The sequence below is a fragment of the Delphinapterus leucas genome, unplaced genomic scaffold (assembly GCF_059928025.1).
Source record: "Delphinapterus leucas isolate spDelLeu-1000000601 "Yukka" unplaced genomic scaffold, BTC_Dleu_Yukka2 spDelLeu_asBTCV2_sq25, whole genome shotgun sequence".
Classification (NCBI taxonomy): Eukaryota; Metazoa; Chordata; class Mammalia; order Artiodactyla; family Monodontidae; genus Delphinapterus; species Delphinapterus leucas.
In genome coordinates this window covers 10,120,444-10,142,087 of record NW_028322234.1, presented here as the reverse complement: position 1 = coordinate 10,142,087, position 21,644 = coordinate 10,120,444, and the positions used below count along the sequence as shown (strand labels likewise).

General features: G+C 42.9%; 1 non-coding gene across 1 annotated transcript; it reads right to left on the bottom strand.

Moving 5' to 3' along the window:
- Positions 1-8,092: 8,092 nt before the first annotated feature.
- Positions 8,093-8,180, bottom strand: LOC115803120 (small nucleolar RNA SNORA20). The gene has a single exon (XR_004023779.1). It is a non-coding gene; the product is annotated as a small nucleolar RNA SNORA20 (small nucleolar RNA).
- Between the last annotated feature and the right edge of the window lie 13,464 nt (positions 8,181-21,644).

Below are 21,644 nucleotides of genomic sequence, written 5' to 3'. Positions count from 1 at the left end.
CAGGGGACACGGTTCGTGCCCCGGCCTGGGAAGATCCCACATGCCTCGGAGCGGCTGGGCCCGTGAGCTATGGCTGCTGAGCCTGCGCGTCCGGAGCCTGTGCTCCGCAACGGGAGAGGCCACAACAGTGAGAGGCCCGCGGACCGCAAAAAAAAAAAAAAAAAGAAAAAGAAAAAAATAATCACCAACTACCTTGAGTGCTTACTGTGTTCCAGGCACTCTGCATTTATTATCTCATTTTCTCACACCAGCCCTATAATTCAAGTCCCAAGATTATTCCTATTTTTCAGATGAGAAAACTGAGACTCAGAGAGATTAAATCCCTTGCCCAAGAGCACACAGTCAGAAAGAAGCAGAGACAGATTTGCCTCTCACATAGCTAACCACAGTGCTATATATTCTGCCATCATACGGCAGGAGCTCAAAGAATATTGAGCATGAATATAGGGATGGATGCAGAGTGATAAGATTGAAGCTGATGTGTAGGTATTGAAGAACTACCAGGTTCTGATGGCTTTTTAAAAAAATTAATTTTTATTGTAGTATAGTTGCTTTACAATGTGGTGTTAGTTTCTCTGATGGTTTTTTGATGACTGGTCCTAGTTCCTGTGAGAGGAATGCTTGACCTTGCATTATATGAGGTAAGGCATGTCCCTTCCCATTTATCGTCATCATCATTTTGCTTAGGCTACCTTTAGTTAGTTTATACTACACACTTCAAAAAAAAATAAATATAAGCATGCATGTTTAGGTTTTAAATAACATTTTAACAATACAAATATTAATAATATTAGCATAACTTTGCCCTCCCAACACTGTTATAAAATATTCACCCCCAAGAACAGCACGAATTAATGTGTCTTTCCACATCCTAGCCCACACTGGATATTATCAAAATTTTTTTTTTTTTATGTTCAAGGAAGAGACAAGCTTCCTTTTATTCTCCCTGGGCTGTTAGACAAAGTTTTCCTGGTACCTATTCCCTAGGGTGTGGTCCTACCTGAGTCCCAGCTCTATATAGAAAATGTCAATTCCTATTCATCTATTCACTAAGGACATGAGGCCTCATCTCTTGCCTTGCAGAGTCAGTAAAGCCCCTAATACTCCCTCACCATTATGCTCTACAAGCTTTTTCAGGACCATGTCACATGCCTACCTCCTGACTCTCAGCTGTCTCTTCTCTGACTCCTGGGCAGCCCTTTATCTCTTTAGAGCTCACTCATGCATGTATATTTGTACAACATCATTAACCATTAGGGAAATGCAAATGAGCACCCCAGTGAGATACGACTATACACTCACTAGAATGGCTATCATCCAAACGATAGATGATACCAATTTCTGGCGAGGCTGGGGAGTGACGTGCCCACTGCTGGTAGAAAACACTGTGGTAGCTTCTTATGGAGTTAAATGTATGCTCACCTTATGACCTGACAATTCCACTCCTGGGTATTTACCCAGGATAAATGGAAACACGTCCACACAAAGGCTTGTATGTGATTGTTCACAGCAGCTCTCTTTGTAATAGTCAAACACTGGCACCAAGCCAAATGTCTATCAACATGTGAGTGGACAAACTGTGGTCCAGCCATACAACGGAACATAATAAAAAGGAACAGATACTGGTAAACAGACCAACGTGGATGAATCTCAAAGCATTATGTTGTATGAAAGGAGCTGGACACGAAAGAGGAAATACTGTGTGAGTCCATTTACGTAAAATTATAGAATAGAGGAGTTTAATCTATAGTGACAGAAAACAGATCAGTGAGGGTCTGGGGACAGTGATGGGGTGTTGGTGATATAGGGATGGGAGTGTTGACAGCAAAGGGGCACGAGGGAATTCTGGGTGATGGACATGCTCTGAATCTTGATGGTGGTGGTGGTTATGTGGTGTATACATTAGTCATCAAAGTGTACTTTTCAGATGTATGCCTTGTATTGTAGATAATTTATATCTCAGTAAAGTTGGTTACAGTGTGTTCCGTGTTATCCAGTAGGGACTTGATATAGTGACGGGCTTTTCTCCATGTCCTGTCCCACCGTTGGACTCCTCCTGGAAATCTTTGGCATGTCTTTCGCTAGCCCAACATTTTTTGAGAACCCGCTTTGTGTGGGACACTATTTAAAGTGTTTACTTAAAAAGATAAAGTGCTCATTTATTTCATAATCACTTCATCAAGATTAGCCCATTCACAATTCTTAACCTATTTTATAAGGAGGAAACTGAGACTCAGAGTAACTGTTACGGATTGAACCGTGTCTCTTCATAATCTTAGTCCATTCAGGCTGCTAGAACAGAATGCCACAGTCTGGATGGCTTATAAAGAACAGATATGTATTCCTCACAGTTGTGGAGGTTGGGAAGTTCATGATCAAGGCACCAGCAGATTCAGTATCTGGTGAGGGCCTGCTTCCAAATGGCCATTTTCTCCTTGTGTCCTCACATGGCAGAAGGGATGAGAGAGCTCTCTGGGGTCTCTTCTTATAAGGGCATGAATCCCATTCTGGAAGGCTCCACCCTCATAGCCTAATCACCACCCCAGAGGCCTCACCTCCTAATACCATCACATTGGGGTTAGGATTTCAACATATGACTTTCGGGGGATATATTCAGTCTATAGCATCCCTGAAATTCTGACCTTGAAGTCCTACCTCCCAGTACCACAGACTGTGACCTTATTTGGAAATAAGGTCATTGCAGACATACTAGTTAAAATGAGGTCATTAGGGTGGGCTGTAATGCAAGGTGACTGATGTCCTTATAAAAAATGGGAAATTCAGTCACAGCCACACCTACAGGGAGAATGCCGTGTGAGCATGAAGACAGCCATCTAGAAGCCAAGGAGAAAGGCTGGAGCAGACCTTTCCCTCACAGCTCTCAGTAAGAACCAGTCCTGTTGCCAGCTTGATTTTGGGCTTTTAGCCTCCAGCACCATGAGTAAATAATATTCTTTGTTTGTTTGTTTAAATGCCCAGTTTGTGGCACAGTCCTCCCACAGTATCTGTGAGGCATTCATTTCAGGTCCCCTGTGGGTACCAAAATTCGTGGATGCTCAAATCTCTTACAGTTGGACTTAATCCATGAGTCCCTGAATCCGAGGGTTGGTTGCATCCCCAGATGTAGAACCCACATATTCCAAGGGCCGACTGTAGTTTGTTCTGGCTGAGCTAGCAAACTAAAACAGCAACCTAGGATTCACTTTGCTGTACAGCAGAAACTAACACAATGTTGTAAATCAACTATACTCCAATAAAAATTTTAAAATTAATTAATTTGGCTGTGAGGGGTCTTAGTTGTGGCATGAGAACTCTTAGTTGCAGCATGTGGTATCTAGTTCACTGATCAAGGATCGAACCTGGGCTCCCTGCATCGGGAGCACGGATTCTTAGCCACTGGGCCACCAGGGAAGTCCCTCCAATAAAAATTAATTATTGAATATTAAAAAAAAAGAAATCATGAAGGTAGGAAGTGCCAAATCTTGCAGTCTGACCACAGATTCAATTTCAAATTCAATCAATTTCACAAATTCAATTGATTGCTTTCACTGTGTGTCCTTTCTTGGTTTAAATGATTGGCTCACACGGGTGAGGGATAAGGGCATTTCATGTGACATTTTCATCTCTTGCTTTCCTCTCTCCTGATTGCCCTTCCTAACTAAGTGATTGGACTTTGCCCAGAATATATAAGCAGCAATTCCTTAGCCTGGGAGGATGGCAAAGGCGTTCACTGTGCTGGTGGTGGAAGGTGTCATATTTCCTCAGCAGCTCTGTGTGTGCAGTTTTAGCTGTGGGGCTCTGAAAGAGACCTACACCACTCTGGAGGGCATTATAAGTTTGGTCAGCTGTCTGCTCTTTGGCCAAGAGAAACATGATCGGGAGAACATAAATAATGATCCTCTTCCTTTGGGAGAGCTGGCTCAAAAACAGACATCACTATAGATATAAATGTGTACGTGGAACAGTCCTTAAGATTTATTGGGGATTCCTTGAAGAATGTATTTTCCCTTTTGTATCTGTTTCCTTTTGTAGCCAGAGGAGACAAAAAATCAGGTCAAGCAGACTGCTGAGAAAAGTGACCCGAATCACAGGGACTCAGAAAATAACTTATGATGCTCTGGCAACAAAAAACTGGTTTAAAAAAAATGGTTAAACTCCATTTGCCATTCTGCTACACATGTTTTCCACCTTATTCTGTGCCCTCAGAGGCTGACCTATAAAGATGACATCACTGCATTTTATTGTCTCCTGCTGTACTAGTCAGGGTTCTCCCGAGTAACAGAACCAATAGGATGTATATATAAAGAAATAGATTTATTATAAAGAGTTAGCTCATGCAATTATGAAGGCTGACAAGTCCAGAATTTTCAAGGTGGGCCGGGAAACTATAGATCTAAGGGAGCCAATGGTGTAGTTTCAGTCATAAGGCTGGCAGCCTCAACAGACCCAGGAAGAGCCAATGCTGGATGTTGAATTGGTGGGATGGGTCAGAAATAGATATAATTGAAGAGAAAGAGAAAAGAGAGCCAGGTAGAGGTGATAGCAAGCCCAAGGAGCTGATATAGTGTTTTTGGTCCAGGATCTGTGAAAGCTCTTGACACAGGAATTTTGACAGTTCAAGCTCAGAGCTCTGCACTAACACTTCTCTGGAGGTGAGTAAAAGAATGGGGGGAGGAGCTACTGACTGGACATCATGCATTGGTTGTACAGGTTGTGCACTGCACAAATCTAAGGGATGCCCTAGCTGTATGCAGCAGACCTGGTGTGATGGCAGTCTCTTCCCTTCTCATCTCTTATTTCAGTTGCCTCCTATTTTTGAGTGGAAACACTCATAACAGTCTGGTTGGAGTAGCACACACTTACCCTGTGAGTGACACCTTATTACCATTCCAAATATCTGGCTGCTCTCAACTTCCAGACTGTAGTAGACACAAATGACCACACATTTTTCGCAGTTTCTCCCATCGTGAAGTGGAGGCCATTTCCCCATACCCCTGAAGCTGGGCTGGGTCATGTGACTTGCTTTGACCACTAGAATATGGCAAAAATGATAGCAGGAGAGTTTTGACTCTAGGCCTCAAGGGATTTGTAGCTTCTGCTCTTGCTTTCTTACAACTCTTCTGCCATCATGTAAACAAGCTCAGGCTAGTCCACTGGAGGATGTGTTACCACAGGGGGTGGAGGTGAGCTCTTCTAGCAAATAACCCTCAGACTACTCAGCCTGCCAGCAGATATGAATGAGGCCATGCTAATCATCTAGACCCAGCCACAACACCAGAAGACTGCAGAGATCAGCTGACCTGGCCAAAATCAGATGAACCACTGAATTAACCTAAACAATTATGACAAATAACTAGTGTTTTATTGTTCTAAACCACTAATTTTGGGGGTGGTTTGTTATACAGAAAGTGCTAACTAATACGTAGACACAGAGGAGGATAAATTTTCTCTACCCTCTTGAAGTTTAGTGTAGTCATGTGACTTGCTCTGGCCAATGACACATGAGCAGAAGTGATGTGAGTCACTTCTATGGAGTATTTAAGAACTGGGGCACCATGCTCCATCTTCCTTTTCACTGCCATGGTAACTGCCGTTGTTTGAGCTGGTGGAGACTTCAACAGTCTGGGTCCTTGGATGACAGTGTTTGTGGAGGACTTTTCATCCGTGAAGGACTTTTAACATGAGTGAAAATGCACTTTTACCATTTACCAGTATCACCGAGATTTGGAGATATTTGTTATTGCAGCATAACCTAGCCTATACTGATTAATACATCTCAGTCCAGAGATCTGAGATGTCCTTCCCTGCTCCACATGAGCTACAGTTTGCATGGATCTTTGTGCTGGGGAGACTTTTACATCATGTTCTCTTTCCTCTTAGAAATCACAAGTTCTTCATCCATATCCTGCCTCATACACAAAGTTTATCGTCACTTAGCAAAACCCTCTTTCCTTGCTTCAAAGAGGAAGGAGTGGAAACTTTTTGTTATTTAAAGAGACATAGAACAAAGGGGAATATTCATTCATTCATCCATTCAACAAATATTTTAAAGGAGGTTATTTTATTCTTTCATTCATTCACTTATTTATTCATTCATTCAAAATATATTTATTGAACATCTTGTGCTACAAATAGTTGCAGGTGCTGGAACTGCAGCTATGAATGAAACAAAGCCCCCGCCTTCTGAATTTCATGTTCCAGTGCAGGGGATACTAACAATAAACAGATATATAATATAATATCAAGTAGTGATAAACACAACTATGAAAAGATCAACAAAGAAAATCAGGGTAAGGGGTTATAAAGTGACGAGGGCTGTTTTTCAGGTAGGGTACAGAAATGACCTCTCTGAATGAGTGATATTGTTACTGAAAGTAGGGTTCTGGCTGCTCAGTGCTCAAAAGGCAATAAAGGGGCAAGGTTGGTGGAAAGGAAAATTTGCTTTATTTTGGATGACAGCAACTGAGGGGGGTGGAGGAGGGCGGACTCCTGTCCAAAGGCCACCTCACCCCCCCACTGACAATCAGTGGGCAAGAGCTTTTATAGACGGAGGGAGGGGGCTACATGCAGAAACAGCACAGTCAGCTCTGACAGTCATCTTGAAATTGGTCATGCGGTGATCTGGTGATCTGACCAGCGTCATCGTGATTGTTTTTTTGTGTGTGTTGGGGGGCCATGCCGAGCAGCTTGCGGGATCTTAGTTTCCTGACCAGGGATTGAACCCAGGCCCTCGGCAGTGAGAGAGTGGAGTCCTAACCACTGGACCGCAAGTGGATGGATTCCCCCATCTTGATGGTTTTAAGCACAGTCTTCAGTTCCAGGGGTCGGTTTGTTCCCATTTCCTTGAGACCAGTTCTCGGAATTGTGGCAGCTTATATCATGGCTACAGTCTGTTCATCATGTAGTTAACTCCTCCTACCTGGTAGGGGTTTCAGTATCTACGAGATAACTCACAGGATATGGCTTGGAATAGTATCTATAGCCCTTGGGAAGGAACTAAAGGTCCTTGACTTTGCTTACTGACTAAACTATTAATGTTTTGTCTTGTTTCACTGTTTTCCTTTGCTTCTGTATTTTCTCACTTCTCTGATTAAACTTATTCTTTGGCTAAAGTTTTTTTTCCACAGACAAAAGGCAGGCAGAGGACATGGGGGGAAGTACCATAGGGTCCTGCTCCCTTTCAGTATTTCATCAGAGACCTGAACAAAGTGATGGAGTGAGGCTGGGGGCTCTCTGAGGCAAGGGAATTTCAGGCAGAGGGAAGAGCAGGTGTGAAGTCCCCAAGGCCTAGTTTTGTGACTGAAAGTTCAGCGCAGAGAGAAAAGGGGGAAACATATTTATTGAACACCTACCATTTCCCAGAGACTTTATTAGGTGATCTCACCACACATTAAATCATTGAGGCAGAGACTGCTGAGTGTTTACCAAAATCCATCCCCTTTTCGTCTCAGGGATGCAGCTAGAATACATTCTCCAGCCTTCCTTGCAGTGGGTGCAACCAATCCAAGCGGGAATTAAATGAAATATCATGCTGGATACTCCTTCTGGACTGGCTGACCGTTGTCCTCCCAGTCTCCTGATTAGTTCAGCACATCACATTGCCTTCTAAAATGTCTCTCTTCAGGCATCATTTTTGCGGGCAGAATTGGAAAACCAATTGGAATTGTTCAGAAGGTGCCCAGACTTTGGCTATCGGGCCAATTCCATCTTCCTTTTCTTTTTTTTTTTTTTTGAAATTCTTAAATCAATATTTTAATAAGTCCACATAGAAATTCACTCTAAGTGCCTTGATTAAATGCTGCATACATAGGACATTTAGACACGGAAGCAATGTCTTGACCATGCAGAAGAGATAAAATGGTTACTCCATCTCAATGTACAATGGCCCAACATTAGTATTATTTTTTTAATTTGCATTGGAGTATAGTCAGTTTACTATGTTGTGTTAGTTTCAGGTGTACAGCAAAGTGAATCAGTTATACATATACATATATCCACTCTTTTTTTTTAGATTCTTTTCCCATACAGGCCTTTACAGAGTATTGAGTAGAGCTCCCTGTGCTATACAGTAGGTCGTTATTCGTTATCTCTCTTTTGTATAGTATGGCCCAACATTATTTTATCCCATGCATATAACTGCTCATGTCATTGAAAGACTATAGAAGCAAATAAATGGGAAGCAACTTTCTTTTCTTCTTTTAATTCAGTCTGGCTGTATTTGAATTTCACAGGTTTTGGGCTTCCTCTCTGGGCCAGTGGATCAGTGGATTGTTGCAATTATGCTGCATTACAAACGACCCCAATGCTCAGTGGCTTAAAGCAATAGTCCTATATTCCCATGCACTTGTGAGTCTTCCAGGTTGGCAAAACTGGACAGGGGCTCAGCTGGTTGACTCGGCTCCATGCTTCTTTCATCCTTGTCCTGGGATAGCTGTGCTCATGGTGATAGCAGAGGTGCAAGAGGGCAGGTGGAAACATGGGAGGTCTCTTAAGGCCCAGGCTTGGAACCGGCTTATTGCCATTTCTGCCCATGTGCTATTGACCAAAGCAAGTCCAAAGGCAAGCGTTGAGGAAATACATGTCACCCACAATGAGGATGTGCCAAAGATAGGGATACAGGAAGGAGTGAATAGTTGGGGCCAATCTATCTATGGTCACCAACTCTTGCAAAAGACACTAGAGTTTAAAAGCTGGTTGACTCAGGATGGTCTCATCCACATAAAAGAAAAAGAAGAAATTCTGGACATTTTCAAAGGACTTTTAAGGAAACCAGGATGGCTATTTATATTCATCATGAAGTGACTCATACAAGTCATGTGATTTAAAAATAGGAAAATTCAATGCTAATTGCATAGACTAACAATAATAACATCTTACACTGCATTGCATTTTAGAGTGCGCAATGCATTTTAATATCTGATGCCTCATTTTATACTCAAAACAGCCCTCCTCAAGTATTATTATCCTAATTTTGAACATGGTGTGATGGAGGCTTAAGTGACTTGCCCAAGGTCACACAGCTTGCCAGTGGGAGAGACTAGAATTAATAAAATCACTTGATATGTAGCAGATGCCAAGGGATTTACGTACACCAGAGGTCAGCGAACTATAGCCCAGGGGCCAAATAAGCCTGTAATGATTTTTTTTCCTTTGCCCATTTAATTTATTGTTTTTTAACATCTTTATTGGAGTATAATTGCTTTACAATGGTGTGTTAGTTTCTGCTTTATAACAAAGTGAATCAGTTATACATATGCATATATCCCCATATCTCTTCCCTCTGGAGTCACCCTCCCTCCCACCCTCCCTATCCCACCCCTCTAGGTGGTCACAAAGAACCCAGCTGATCTCCCTGTGCTATGCGGCTGCTTCCCACTAGCTATCTGTTTTACATTTGGTAGTGTATATATGTCCATGCTACTCTCTCACTTTGTCCCAGCTTACCCTTCCCCCTGCGCATATCCACAAGTCCATTCTCTAGTAGGTTCGCATCTTTATTCCTGTCTTGCTCCGAGGTTCTTCAACCATTTTTTTTGTTTGTTTTAGATTCCACATATAGGTATTAGCATACGGTATTTGTTTTTCTCTTTCTGACTTACTTCACTCTGTATGACAGAATTTAGGTCCATCCACCTCACTGCAAATAACTCAATTTCGTTTCTTTTTATGGCTGAGTAATATTCCATTCTATATATGTGCCACAACTTCTTTATCCATTCATCTGTCAATGGACACTTAGGTTGCTTCCATGTCCTGGCTATTGTAAATAGAGCTGCAATGAACATTGTGGTACATGACTCTTCTTGAATTATGGTTTTCTCAGGGCATATGGCCAGTAGTGGGATTTCTGGGTCGTATGGTAGTTCTATTTTTAGTTTTTTAAGGAACCTCCATACTGTTCTCCATAGTGGCTGTATCAATTTACATTCCCACCAACAGTGCAAGAGGGTTCCCTTTACTCCACACCGTCTCCAGCATTTATTGTTTGTAGATTTTTTGACGGTGGCCATTCTGACCTGTGTGAGATGATATCTCATTGCAGTTTGATTTGCATTTCTCTAATGATTAATGATGTTGAGCATTCTTTCATGTGTTTGTTGGCAATCTGTATATCTTCTTTGGAGAAATGTTTATTTATGTCTTCTGCCCAGTTTTGGATTGGGTTGTTTGTTTTTTTTGATATTGAGCTGCATGAGCTGCTTGTAAATTTTGGAGATTAATCCTTTATCAGTTGCTTCATTTGCAAATATTTTCTCCCATTCTGAGGGTTGCCTTTTCATCTTGTTTATGATTTCCTTTGTGGTACAAAAGCTTTTAAGTTTCATTAGGTCCCATTTGTTTATTTTTGTTTTTATTTCCATTTCTCTAGGAGGTGGGTCAAAAAGGATCTTGCTGTGATTTATGTCATAGAGTGTTCTGCCTATGTTTTCCTCTAAGAGTTTGATAGTGTCTGGCCTTACATTTAGGTCTTTAATACATTTTGAGTTTATTTTTGTGTATGGTGTTCAGGAGTGTTCTAATTTCATTCTTTTCCATGTAGCTGTCCAGTTTTCCCAGCACCACTTATTGAAGAAGTTGTCTTTTCTCCATTGTATATTCTTGCCTCCTTTATCAAAGATAAGGTGACCACATGTGCGTGGGTTTATCTCTGGGCTTTCTATCCTGTTCCATTGATCTATATTTCTGTTTTTTTGCCAGAACTATACTGTATTGATTACTGTAGCTTTGTAGTATAGTCTGAAGTCAGGGAGCCTGATTCCTCCAGCTCCATTTTTCTTTCTCAAGATTGCTTTGGCTATTCGGGGTTCTTTTCTGTTTCCATACAAATTGTGAAATTTTTTGTTCTAGTTTTGTGAAAAATGCCATTGGTAGTTTGATAGGGATTGCATTGAATCTGTAGATTGCTTTGGGTAGTATAGTCATTTTCACAACGTTGATTCTTCCAATCCAAGAATATGGTATATCTCTCCATCTATTTGTATCATCTTTGCTTTCTTTCATCAGTGTCTTACAATTTTCTGCATACAGGTCTTTTTTCTCCTTAGGTACGTTTATTCCTAGGTATTTTATTCTTTTTGTTGCAATGGTAAATGGGAGTGTTTTCTTAATTTCACTTTCAGATTTTTCATCATTAGTGTATAGGAATGCAAGAGATTTCTGTGCATTAAATTTGAATCTGCTACTTTACCAAATTCATTGATTTGGTCTAGTAGTTTTCTGGTAGCATCTTTAGGATTCTCTATGTATAGTATCATGTCATCCGCAAACAGTGACAGCTTTACTTCTTCTTTTCTGATTTGGATTCCTTTTATATATTTTTCTTCTCTGATTGCTGTGGTTAAAACTTCCAAAACTATGTTGAATAATAGTGGTGAGAGTGGGCAAACTTTTCTTGTTCCTGATCTTAGTGGAAATGGTTTCAGTTTTTTACCATTGAGGACGATGTTGGCTCTGGGTTTGTCATATATGGCCTTTATTATGTTGAGGTAAGCTCCCTCTATGCCTACTTTCTGGAGGGTTTTTATCATAAATAGGTGTTGAATTTTGTTGAAAGATTTCTCTGCATCTATTGAGATGATCATATGCTTTTTCTCCTTCAATTTGTTAATATGGTGTACCACATTGACTGATTTGCATATATTGAAGAATCCTTGCATTCCTGGAATAAACCCCACTTGATCATGGTGTATGATCCTTTTAATGTGCTGTTGGATTCTGTTTGCTAGTATTTTGTTGAGGATTTTTGCATCTATGTTCATCAGTGATATTGGACTGTAGTTTTCTTTCTTCATGACATCTTTGTCTGGTTTTGGTATCAGGGTGATGGTGGCCTCGTAGAATGAGTTTGGGAGTGTTCCTCCCTCTGCTATATTTTGGAAGACTTTGAGAAGGATAGGTGTTAGCTCTTCTCTAAATGTTTGATAGAATTCGCCTGTGAAGCCATCTGGTCCTGGGCTTTGGTTTGTTGGAAGATTTTTAATCACAGTCTCAATTTCAGTGCTTGGGATTGGTCTGTTCATATTTTCTATTTCTTCCTGCTTCAGTCTCGGAAGTTGTGTATTTCTAAGAATTTGTCCATTTCTTCCAGGTTGTCCATTTTATTGGCATATAGTTGCTTGTAGTAATCTCTCATGATCCTTTGTATTTCTACTGTGTCAGTTGTTACTTCTCCTTTTTCATTTCTAATTCTATTGATTTGAGTCTTCTCCCTTTTTTTCTTGATGAGTCTGGTTAATGGTTTATCAATTTTGTTTATTTTCTCAAAGAACCAGCTTTTAGTTTTATTGATCTTTGCTATCGTTTCCTTCATTTCTTTTTCATTTACTTCTGATCTGATCATTATGATTTCTTTCCTTCTGCTAACTTTGGGGTTTTTTTGTTCTTCTTTTTCTAATTGATTTAGGTGTAAGGTTAGGTTGTTTATTTGAGATGTTACTTGTTTCTTAAGGTGGGATTGTATTGCTATAAACTTCCTTCTTAGAACTGCTTTTGCTGCATCCCATAGGTTTTGGGTCGTTGTGTTTTCATTGTCATTTGTTTCTAGGTATTTTTTGATTTCCTCAGTGATCTCTTGGTTATTAAGTAGTGTATTGTCTAGCCTCCATGTGTTTGTCTTTTTTGCCTATTTTTTCCCTGTAATTGATATCTAGTCTCATAGCACTGTGGTCAGAAGAGATACCTGATAAGATTTCAATTTTCTGATATTTACCAAGGCTTGATTTGTGACCCAAGATATGATCTATCCTGGAGAATATTCCATGAGTACTTGAGAAGAAAGTGTATTTTGTTGTTTTTGGATGGAATGTCCTATAAATATCAATTAAGTCCATCTTGTTTAATGTATCATTTAAAACTTGTGTTTCCTTATTTATTTTCATTTTGGATGATCTGTCCATTGGTGAAAGTGGGGTGTTAAAGTCCCCTACTATGATTGTGTTACTGTCAATTTCCCATTTTATGGATGTTAGTATTTGTCTTATGTATTGAGGTGCTCCTATGTTGGGTGCATAAATATTTACAATTGTTATATGTTCTTCTTGGATTGATCCCTTGATCATTATGTAGTGCACTTCTTTGCCTCTTGTAAGTCTTTGTTTTAAAGTCTGTTTTGTGTGATATGAGAATTGCTACTCCAGCTTTCTTTTGATTTCCATTTGCATGGAATATGTTTTTCCATCCCCTCACTTTCCGTCTGTATGTGTCCCTAGGTCTGAAGTGGGTCTCTTGTAAACAGCATATATATGGGTCTTGTTTTTGTATCCATTCAGCCAGTCTATGTCTTTTGGTTGGAACATTTAATCCATTTACATTTATGGTAGTTATCGATATTTATATTCCTATTACCATTTTCTTAATTGTTTTGACTTTGTTATTGTAGGTCTTTTCCTTCCCTTGTATTTCCTGCCTAGAGAAGTTCTCTTAGCATTTGTTGTAAAGCTTGTTTGGTGGTGCTGAATTCTCTTAGCTTTTGCTTGTCTGTAAAGGTTTCAATTTCTCCTTCATATCTGAATAAGATCCTAGTTGGATAGAGTAATGTTGGTTGTAGATTTTTCCCTTTCATCACTTTAAATATATCCTGCCACTCCCTTATAGCTTGCAGAGTTTCTGCTGAAAGATCAGCTGTTAACCTTATGGGGATTCCCTTGTATGTTATTTGTTGTTTTTCCCTTGCTGCTTTTAATATTTTTTCTTTGTATTTAATTTTGATAGTTTGATTAATATGTGTCTTGGTGTGTTTCTCCTTGGATTTATCCTGTATGGGACTCTCTGTAATTCCTGGACTTGATTAACTATTTCCTTTTCCATATTAGGGAAGTTTTCAACTATAATCTCTTCAAATATTTTCTCAGTCCCTTTCTTTTTCTCTTCTTCTTCTGGGACCCCTATAATTTGAATGTTGCTGCATTTAATGTTGTCCCAGAAGTCTCTGAGACTGTCCTCAATTCATTTCATTCTTTTTTCTTTATTCTGCTCTGCAGTAGTTATTTCCACTATTTTATCTTCCAGGTCACTTATCCATTCTTCTGCCTCTGTTATTCTGTTATTGATTCCTTCTAGAGAATTTTTAATTTCATTTATTCTGTTGTTCATCACTGTTTGTTTGCACTTTAGTTCTTCTACGTCCTTGTTTAACTTTTCTTGTATTTTCTCCACTCTATTTCCAAGATTTTGGATTATCTTTACTGTCATTACTTTGAATTCTTTTTCAGGTAGACTGCCTATTTCCTCTTCATTTTTTGGTCTGGTGGGTTTTTACCTTGCTCCTTCATCTGCTGTGTGTTTCTCTGTCTTCTCATTTTGCTTAATTTACTGTGTTTGGGGTCTCCCTTTCACAGGCTGCAGGTTCGTAGTCCCTGTTGTTTTTGGTGTCTGCCCCCAGTGGCTAAGGTTGGTTCAGTGGGTTGTGTAGGCTTCCTGGTGGAGCGGACTAGTGCCTGTGTTCTGGTGGATGAAGCTGGATATTGTCTTTCTGGTGGGCAGGTCCACATCTGGTGGTGTGTTTTGGGGTGTCTGCGACCTTATTATGATTTTAGGCAGCCTCTCTGCTAATGGGTGGGTCTGTGTTCCTGTCTTGCTAGTTGTTTGGCATAGACTGTCCAGCACTGTAGCTTGCTGGTCGTTGAGTGGGGCTGGGTCTTGGCGTTGAGATGGAGATCTCTGGGAGATTTTCGCCGTTTGATATTATGTGGAGCTGGGGGCTCTCTGGTGGACCAATGTCCTGAACTTGGCTCTCCCACCTCAGAGGCACAGCCCTGATGCCTGGCTGGAGCACCAAGAACCTGTCATCCATACGGCTCAGAATAAAAGGGAGAAAAAAAGAAAGAAATAAAGAAGTAGATAAAGTAAAATAAAATAAAATGAAATAAAATAAGATAAAATAAAGTTATTAAATAAAAAATAATTATTAAAAAAATTTAAAAAGGAATAAAAATAAGAAAGAAAGAAAGAAGAGAGCAACCAAACCAAAAAATAAATCCACCAATGATAAGAAGCACTAAAAACTGTACTAAAAAGAAAAAAACAACGGACAGACAGAACCTTAGGGCAAGTGGTAAAAGCAAAGCTATACAGACAAAATCACACACAGAAGCATACACATGCACACTCACTAAAAGAGAAAAAGGGGGAAAAAAAAATGTTTGCTCCCAAAATCCACTTCCTCAATTTGGGATGATTTCGTTGTCTATTCAGGTATTCCACAGATGCAGGGTGCATCAAGTTGATTGTGGAGATTTAATCCGCTGCTCCTGAGGCTGCTGGGAGAAATTTCCCTTTCTCTTCTTTGTTCGCACAGGTCCTGGGGTTCAGCTTTGGATTTGGCTCCACCTCTGCATGTAGTTAGCCTGAGGGCGTCTGTTCTTCGCTCAGACAGGACGGGGTTTGAGAGACAGCTGATTCAGGGGTTCTGGCTCACTCAGGCTTGGGGGAGGGAGTGGTACGGATTGCGGGGCGAGCCTGCGGCGGCAGAGGCCGGCGTGACGTTGCACCAGCCTGAGGCGCGCCATGCGTTCTCCCGGGGAAGTTGTCCCTGGATGCTGGGACCCTGGCAGTGGCGGGCTACACAGTGTCCCGGGAGGGGAGGTGTGGAGGGTGATCTGTGCTTGCACACAGGCTTCTTGGTGGCGGCAGCTGCAGCCTTAGCGTCTCATTCCCGTCTCTGGGGTCCGTGCTTTTAGCCGCGGCTCGCGCCCGTCTCTCGAGCTCCTTTAAGCGGCGCTCTTAATCCACTCTCCTCGCGCACCAGGAAACAAAGAGGGAAGAAACGATCTCTTGTCTCTTCGGCAGGTCCAGACTTTTTCCCGGACTCCCTCCTGGCTAGCTGTGGTGCACTAGCCCCCTTCAGGCTGTGTTCACGCAGCCAACCCCAGTCCTCTCCCTGGGATCTGACCTCCGAAGCCCGAGCCTCAGCTCCCAGCCCCCGCCCGCCCCAGTGGGTGAGCAGACAAGCCTCTCGGCCTGGTGAGTGCTGGTCGGCACCGATCCTCTGTGCGAGAATCTCTCTGCTTTGCCCTCCGCACCCCTGTTGCTGCGTTCTACTCCGTGGCTCCGAAGCTTCCCCCCCTGTCCAACCCCCGTCTCCGCCAGTGAAGGGACTTCCTAGTGTGTGGAAACCTTTCCTCATTTACAGCTCCCTCCCAGAGGTGCAGGTCCCGTCCCTATTCTTTTGTCTCTGTTTTTGATTTTTTCTTTTGCCCTACCCAGGTACATGGGGGAGTTTCTTGCCTTTGGGGAGGTCTGAGGTCTTCTGCCAGCGTTGGGTAGGTGTTCTGTAGGAGTTGTTCCACATGTAGATGTATTTCTGATGTATTTGTGGGGAGGAAGGTGATCTCCACGTCTTACTCTTCTGCCATCTTCTGTAATGATTTTTTATAAATAAAGTTTTATTGGCACACAGCCACACCCATTCATTTACACTTTGTCTATAGCGCTTCTGTGGGGGCAGAATTGATTGGATGTTATACAGACCGTATGACTTGCAAAGCCTATGATGTTTATTACCTGGCCCTTGACAGAAAAAGTGAGCCAGCACTTGACATACACAATCACACTTTTTCATTTAGTGTTTTAATCTGTATTATACCCACATGGTGCAAAATCTACTAAATATAAAAAAGTAAGCAGGAAAAAAAAAAAAAAGTAAGCAGGAAAAGCCCCTCCATCCCCGTCCCTTCAGGTGGGATCCTCACCCCCAGAGAGAGCCCCTGCGATTAGTTCTCTAGCATCTTTCCAGAGAAGGTTTTAGTACACACAGAAGCAAATATTCTTTTTTTAAAAATATTTATTTATTTATTTATTTTTTTGGTGCCAGGTCTTAGTTGTGGTACACGGGACCTTCATTGTGGTGTGCAGGATCTTTTAGTTGCAGTATGTGGGAAATTTTAGTTGTGGCATGCAGGATCTAGTTCCCTGACCAGGGATTGAACCTGGCCCCCCTGCATTGGGAGTGTGGAGTCTTAACCACTGGACAACCAGGGAAGTCCCCAGATATTCTTTTTCAATGCAATCTCTTGTGATTCTCACAAAATCGCCACAAGGTAAGAAGGATTAGCCCCATTTTATTGATGAGGAGACTGAGGCGTGTCTGAGATTGCAGGCTGGTAACGTGGAGTGGGGTCTGTTTGCTCTCCCAGGCGTTGGGACCCCAGGGTTCAGCTCCATCCTCCACACTTTGGCTTCGCAGCCCAGGGTTTCACCTAGTTGCTGAACTGAGGGTGCACTCACCTAGAGAGAAGCCCCCTCTACCCCACTTCTGTTGACCCAAACCCACCACCATGGGCTGAGTTCTTCCTATTCCATTTCCACCCCCATATTTATTATTATTATTATTTTTGCTGTATGTGGGTCTCTCACTGTTGTGGCCTCTCCCGTTGCGAAGCGCAGGCTCCGGACGTGCAGGCTCAGCGGCCATGGCTCACGGGTCCAGCCACTCCGCGTCATGTGGGATCTTCCCGGACCAGGGCACGAACCCGAGTCCCCTGCATTGGCAGGCGGACTCTCAACCACTGCGCCACCAGGGAAGCCCCCACCCCCATATTTAAAAAAAAAAATTTCAAACATACACAAAGCAGAGAGAAAAATATGGTGAAAAATATGATGGACCCCCTTGTTCCCATCACCCAGCTTCTTCAATTAGCGATGCTGTGCTGTCATGTTTATTTTCGTCTCCCTTTTTTGTTGCATTAAAAAAAATTGGCAGGAAATTCCTATCACATGAAATTAACCCTTTTAAAGTGAACAATTAAGAGCATTTGATACATTCACAGTATCATGCCACTTATCTTCTACCTAGTTCCAGAACATTTCCATCGCCCCAAAAGGTAGGCATCCCCTATCCCCCCCATCTCCCTGTTCCTGGAAACTACCAGTCTACTCTCTGTGTTTTTGGATTTGCCTCTTCTGGACATTTCGTATAAATGTAATCATACCCTGTGTGACCTTTTATGTCCCCTATGTGTACCCTGGCTTCTTTCACTCAGCATAATGTTTTCAAGGTTCATCCATGTTGTAGCATGTATCAATGCTTCTTTCTTTTTAATGGCTGAGTAATATTCCATTGCACAAAGGTGTTACCAAGTCCAAGCTCGTACTGCTCACCACACGACAGGCCAATAAATCAAGAGACAAGTTGTTGGGGCAAGGAATAGCGACTTTATTTGGAAAGCCAGCAGGCCGAGAAAATGGAGGAATAGTATCCCAAAGAACCATCTTCCCCGAGTTAGAATTCAGGCTTCTTTTATACTGAAAGGAGAGGGGGTGGTTGCTACAAACTTTTTGGTACCAGAATCCTTTGTTCTTGCATCTGTCCGCGTAGGTCAGGTCACGATGTTTCTGTAAACCTCCAAGACAAATGATATTTTCTGTTCTGCAACTTTTTATCTCTATATGAATGGAAAAGTGTTATACCTTTAAAGGTCAGAGCCTTGAGAATGGGCTATCCAGTATATTTCAGTCTACAGGCAACCTTCTTAACTTGTAGCAAAAGCAATAGAATACAAAGGTTAAAGTAAAGGAAACAGACCCAATATGGAGTCACATTTGTGACTTCCCTATTACAGAGGGACCACGTTTTGTTTATTTATTCGTCAGTCAATGGATGTTTTGATGGTTTCCTGGAAACGACCCATCACCTCACCCGTAAATACTTCAATATGCTTCTGTAACGCATAGAGACTAAAAAAAAAAAAAAAAAATCAAAATATTACTAACAGGCTTTATAAAATGAACCCTAATTCTTTAAAATCCCCTAACACCTAGCCCAGTTTTGATTGCTCCTAACTGTCTAAACAATGTCACTTTCCCCCGTGAGGTAGATCCTCCCACTTTGACCCCACCTTGGGAAAAACATGGGACTTCTCTCTGCCCTAGATGCCTCTTATAAGAAAAACATACTGCTCACCTTTAAAAGGAGCCCCCTTTAAAAAGAGAAAGAGGGTCACCCCAGTTTTGGAAACCTAATTCTACGCATGCAGCAAACAAACCTATAAAACTTGCAATCAATTGCCTTTTTGCATCTAAAGACTCCAATTTTCTTCTCTCTGTCTTTGTGCTCAGATAATACAACCCCCTCCGCCTTAAGGGAGGAGGTAGTGGGGTGGTAAGGAGAAGCTGTTTCGAGAGTGAACAGAAAAAACTTGGGGGGGGGGCGGTTAGCATTGTTTTTTAAGGGCATCAATAATGTAGGTTGCAATCTGGCGGAGGGGAGATGGTTAAATTATAAGTGTGATTCCATATTCCCACTGCTTCACGCCTGTCACACACGCCACCTCCTCAAACCCCCCCTCCGCAAACCCCCTAAGTGGAAGAAAAAGAGCTCTCCTGTTACCACCTTTCCTCTGCTCCTTAAGAGAAGCCGGTCTGAAAGGAGGTAGAGTGGGTGATAAACAGAATCCCTCCAGAGACTAGGGTCCTGCCCTGTGCTGGGAGGTTGAGGTGCAGTGTTAAGGGGTGGAGAGATGAGAGTAAGAATTCCCTTTATTTTCCCCTGAGACGCAATGTGAGGACCGGGGGGCTGGATTTGTCTCCCTGTGCTGGGTTCCTGTGCAGTACTTTGCTGGAGATGATCAGGAGCTGATGTGACGCTAGTTCTCCCCTGTCTCCTCCCAGCATCAAGGAAACCTGCTCCTCCTTCTCTTTTTCCCCCCTGGCAGCTGGCACAGCAGCCCCACTTGGTGCCTGCCTTTGTGGGGAGCCCTCAGCTTGAAGAACAGCTGCTCTTGGCACCCCCTTTCTCTCCTCTCGGGGGCCCCCTTTTCCTTTCCATTGGGCAGGCAATGGATGCGTGGACTTCAGCTGGCTTGGAGCCCTGGGTGCTGACAAGGTGGGACCTTCAGGGCAGCTGGAGGACTCTTTGCGCTGCCCAGTAACCACACAGCCTGAGCCCCGGAGCCGATGCCATACAGGTGAGTGAGCGATACAAGATCCTGGGGGCAGAGTCCTGCAGGCAGTCTAATCTTTATTTCCTTGCTGCAACATTACCTGCATATGCAAAGGTAGAAACCCCATGACCCCCCCTTCCTGTGAATAGCTTTCCTTTGGGGGTGGGCAGTTTCTCTTGGTGGGGGCAGACCCCTGATTTCCAGCTTATACTTGTTTCTCGATGAAAAATCCATTTTCTTTCAACTGCCCTTAGCCCCCTTGTAGTACTTGATGTCTCTGCCACCTGCCCTGGACATGCGACATATCCCCAATGACTATAGTTTCCAAGCTAAGTCTAATTCTACTTTTTTATGTCCTCCCCACCCCATCACTCAAGTCTACATTAGCCTCTTTCTGCTTTAAGACCCAGGCAGTCTGGACAAGTGACAGAACTTGGAATCTTGCGTGCGTCCCCCTCCCCTATCGCCTACAGCTTTGTTGCGGGAGGCGGTCCCCGAAACAAAAGTTCGCGACGCCCGTGTAGCCGGGGTCCTTGTTTGCTGTGCTCAATGCAGCGTGAATGCGTTGGAAAAAGGGAGATGGCAGATGGCTGTTGAGGATAATGACACCGTCTTAGGAAAGCAGTTGTTCCGTTTAATATTTAACATTCTCCCCTCCCTTGCTCCAAATGAAAAGCAAAGACAGCACTGACACCCCTCTAGACCAACCCCTCCCTTTTTAAAAATGTTTGGACAGAGTTGACTCTCCGGGTGGCTTTCATTTCTCAAGAAGTGAGAGAGACAGAATCCCTCTCCTCTCTCGCTCTCTCTCCGCTGACAGCTTCAGAGAACACGTGGCTGCCGCGGCTGGTGGGGGCAGAGGGGGAAGCGCCCCGCGGGCTGGGCTCCTCTGCCTTTTCCAGGGGCTCCTGCTTTCGGGGCTCCTGAGAGACTGAGCTGGGAGAAGGAACCAGAATAGAATGTAAACAGGAGGACAGAATACCTTCCCAGAGGTAGTAATCTCTGTTGAGGGTAAACGGACAGGAAGGGAGAGCTCATCCGTGTGCCCCATCTCTCCTTGGCTCCAAGCGAAGGTGCATTGAGGGTGGGGGGTCTCCACTAGGTATCCGGGCTCCATCCTGAGTTTCCTGTTCTGAGTTGACAACTTCAGGGCAGACTTGCCATTTCCCATGCGGGCTCTTTCAAGGACAGTCCTAGATGGAGGGAGGACGGGGGTAAGGTGGGGAGGAGGAGTCTAGGGTGTCTGTGGCTGACGCTGGCCCCTCATCCCCTACTCGGCTTCTAGTGCCTCCAATACCAAGCCCAGCCTGCAGGAAGTCTCCCAACTCCAGCCATCTTAGTAGCTGACTATTCCGTTGATATTGCTTTCCTCCAAGACACAGGGATTTGCAGAGATACATAAAGATGTCACTCAGGGCAAATGCCATCCTCCCTCTAGATAAGACTGGTTTAAGTCAATGCTGCGCCTCCCCGTCCCCCAAAGTAAGGGGAAAGATCAGGACTGGGGTTCTGGAGGCAAAGGGCACATTTGACTTTGAACAAATTACTGGGTAAATGACCTGCAAAGTAATGCCAAGTGCAGCTCTTGGACATCACATGCTCCGGCAGAGGGTTTGACTTATTTATTTTATTATTCTTTTCGAAATGTTAGCTCACAGGACCAGAGGGCCCTTAATGGCCAAGGGCAAGTGAGGGAAGATTCTATTCCAGGATCTTTCAATCCCACTGTCTTCATAGTGACAGACAGGCAAGGGCTCTTGGCAAGCT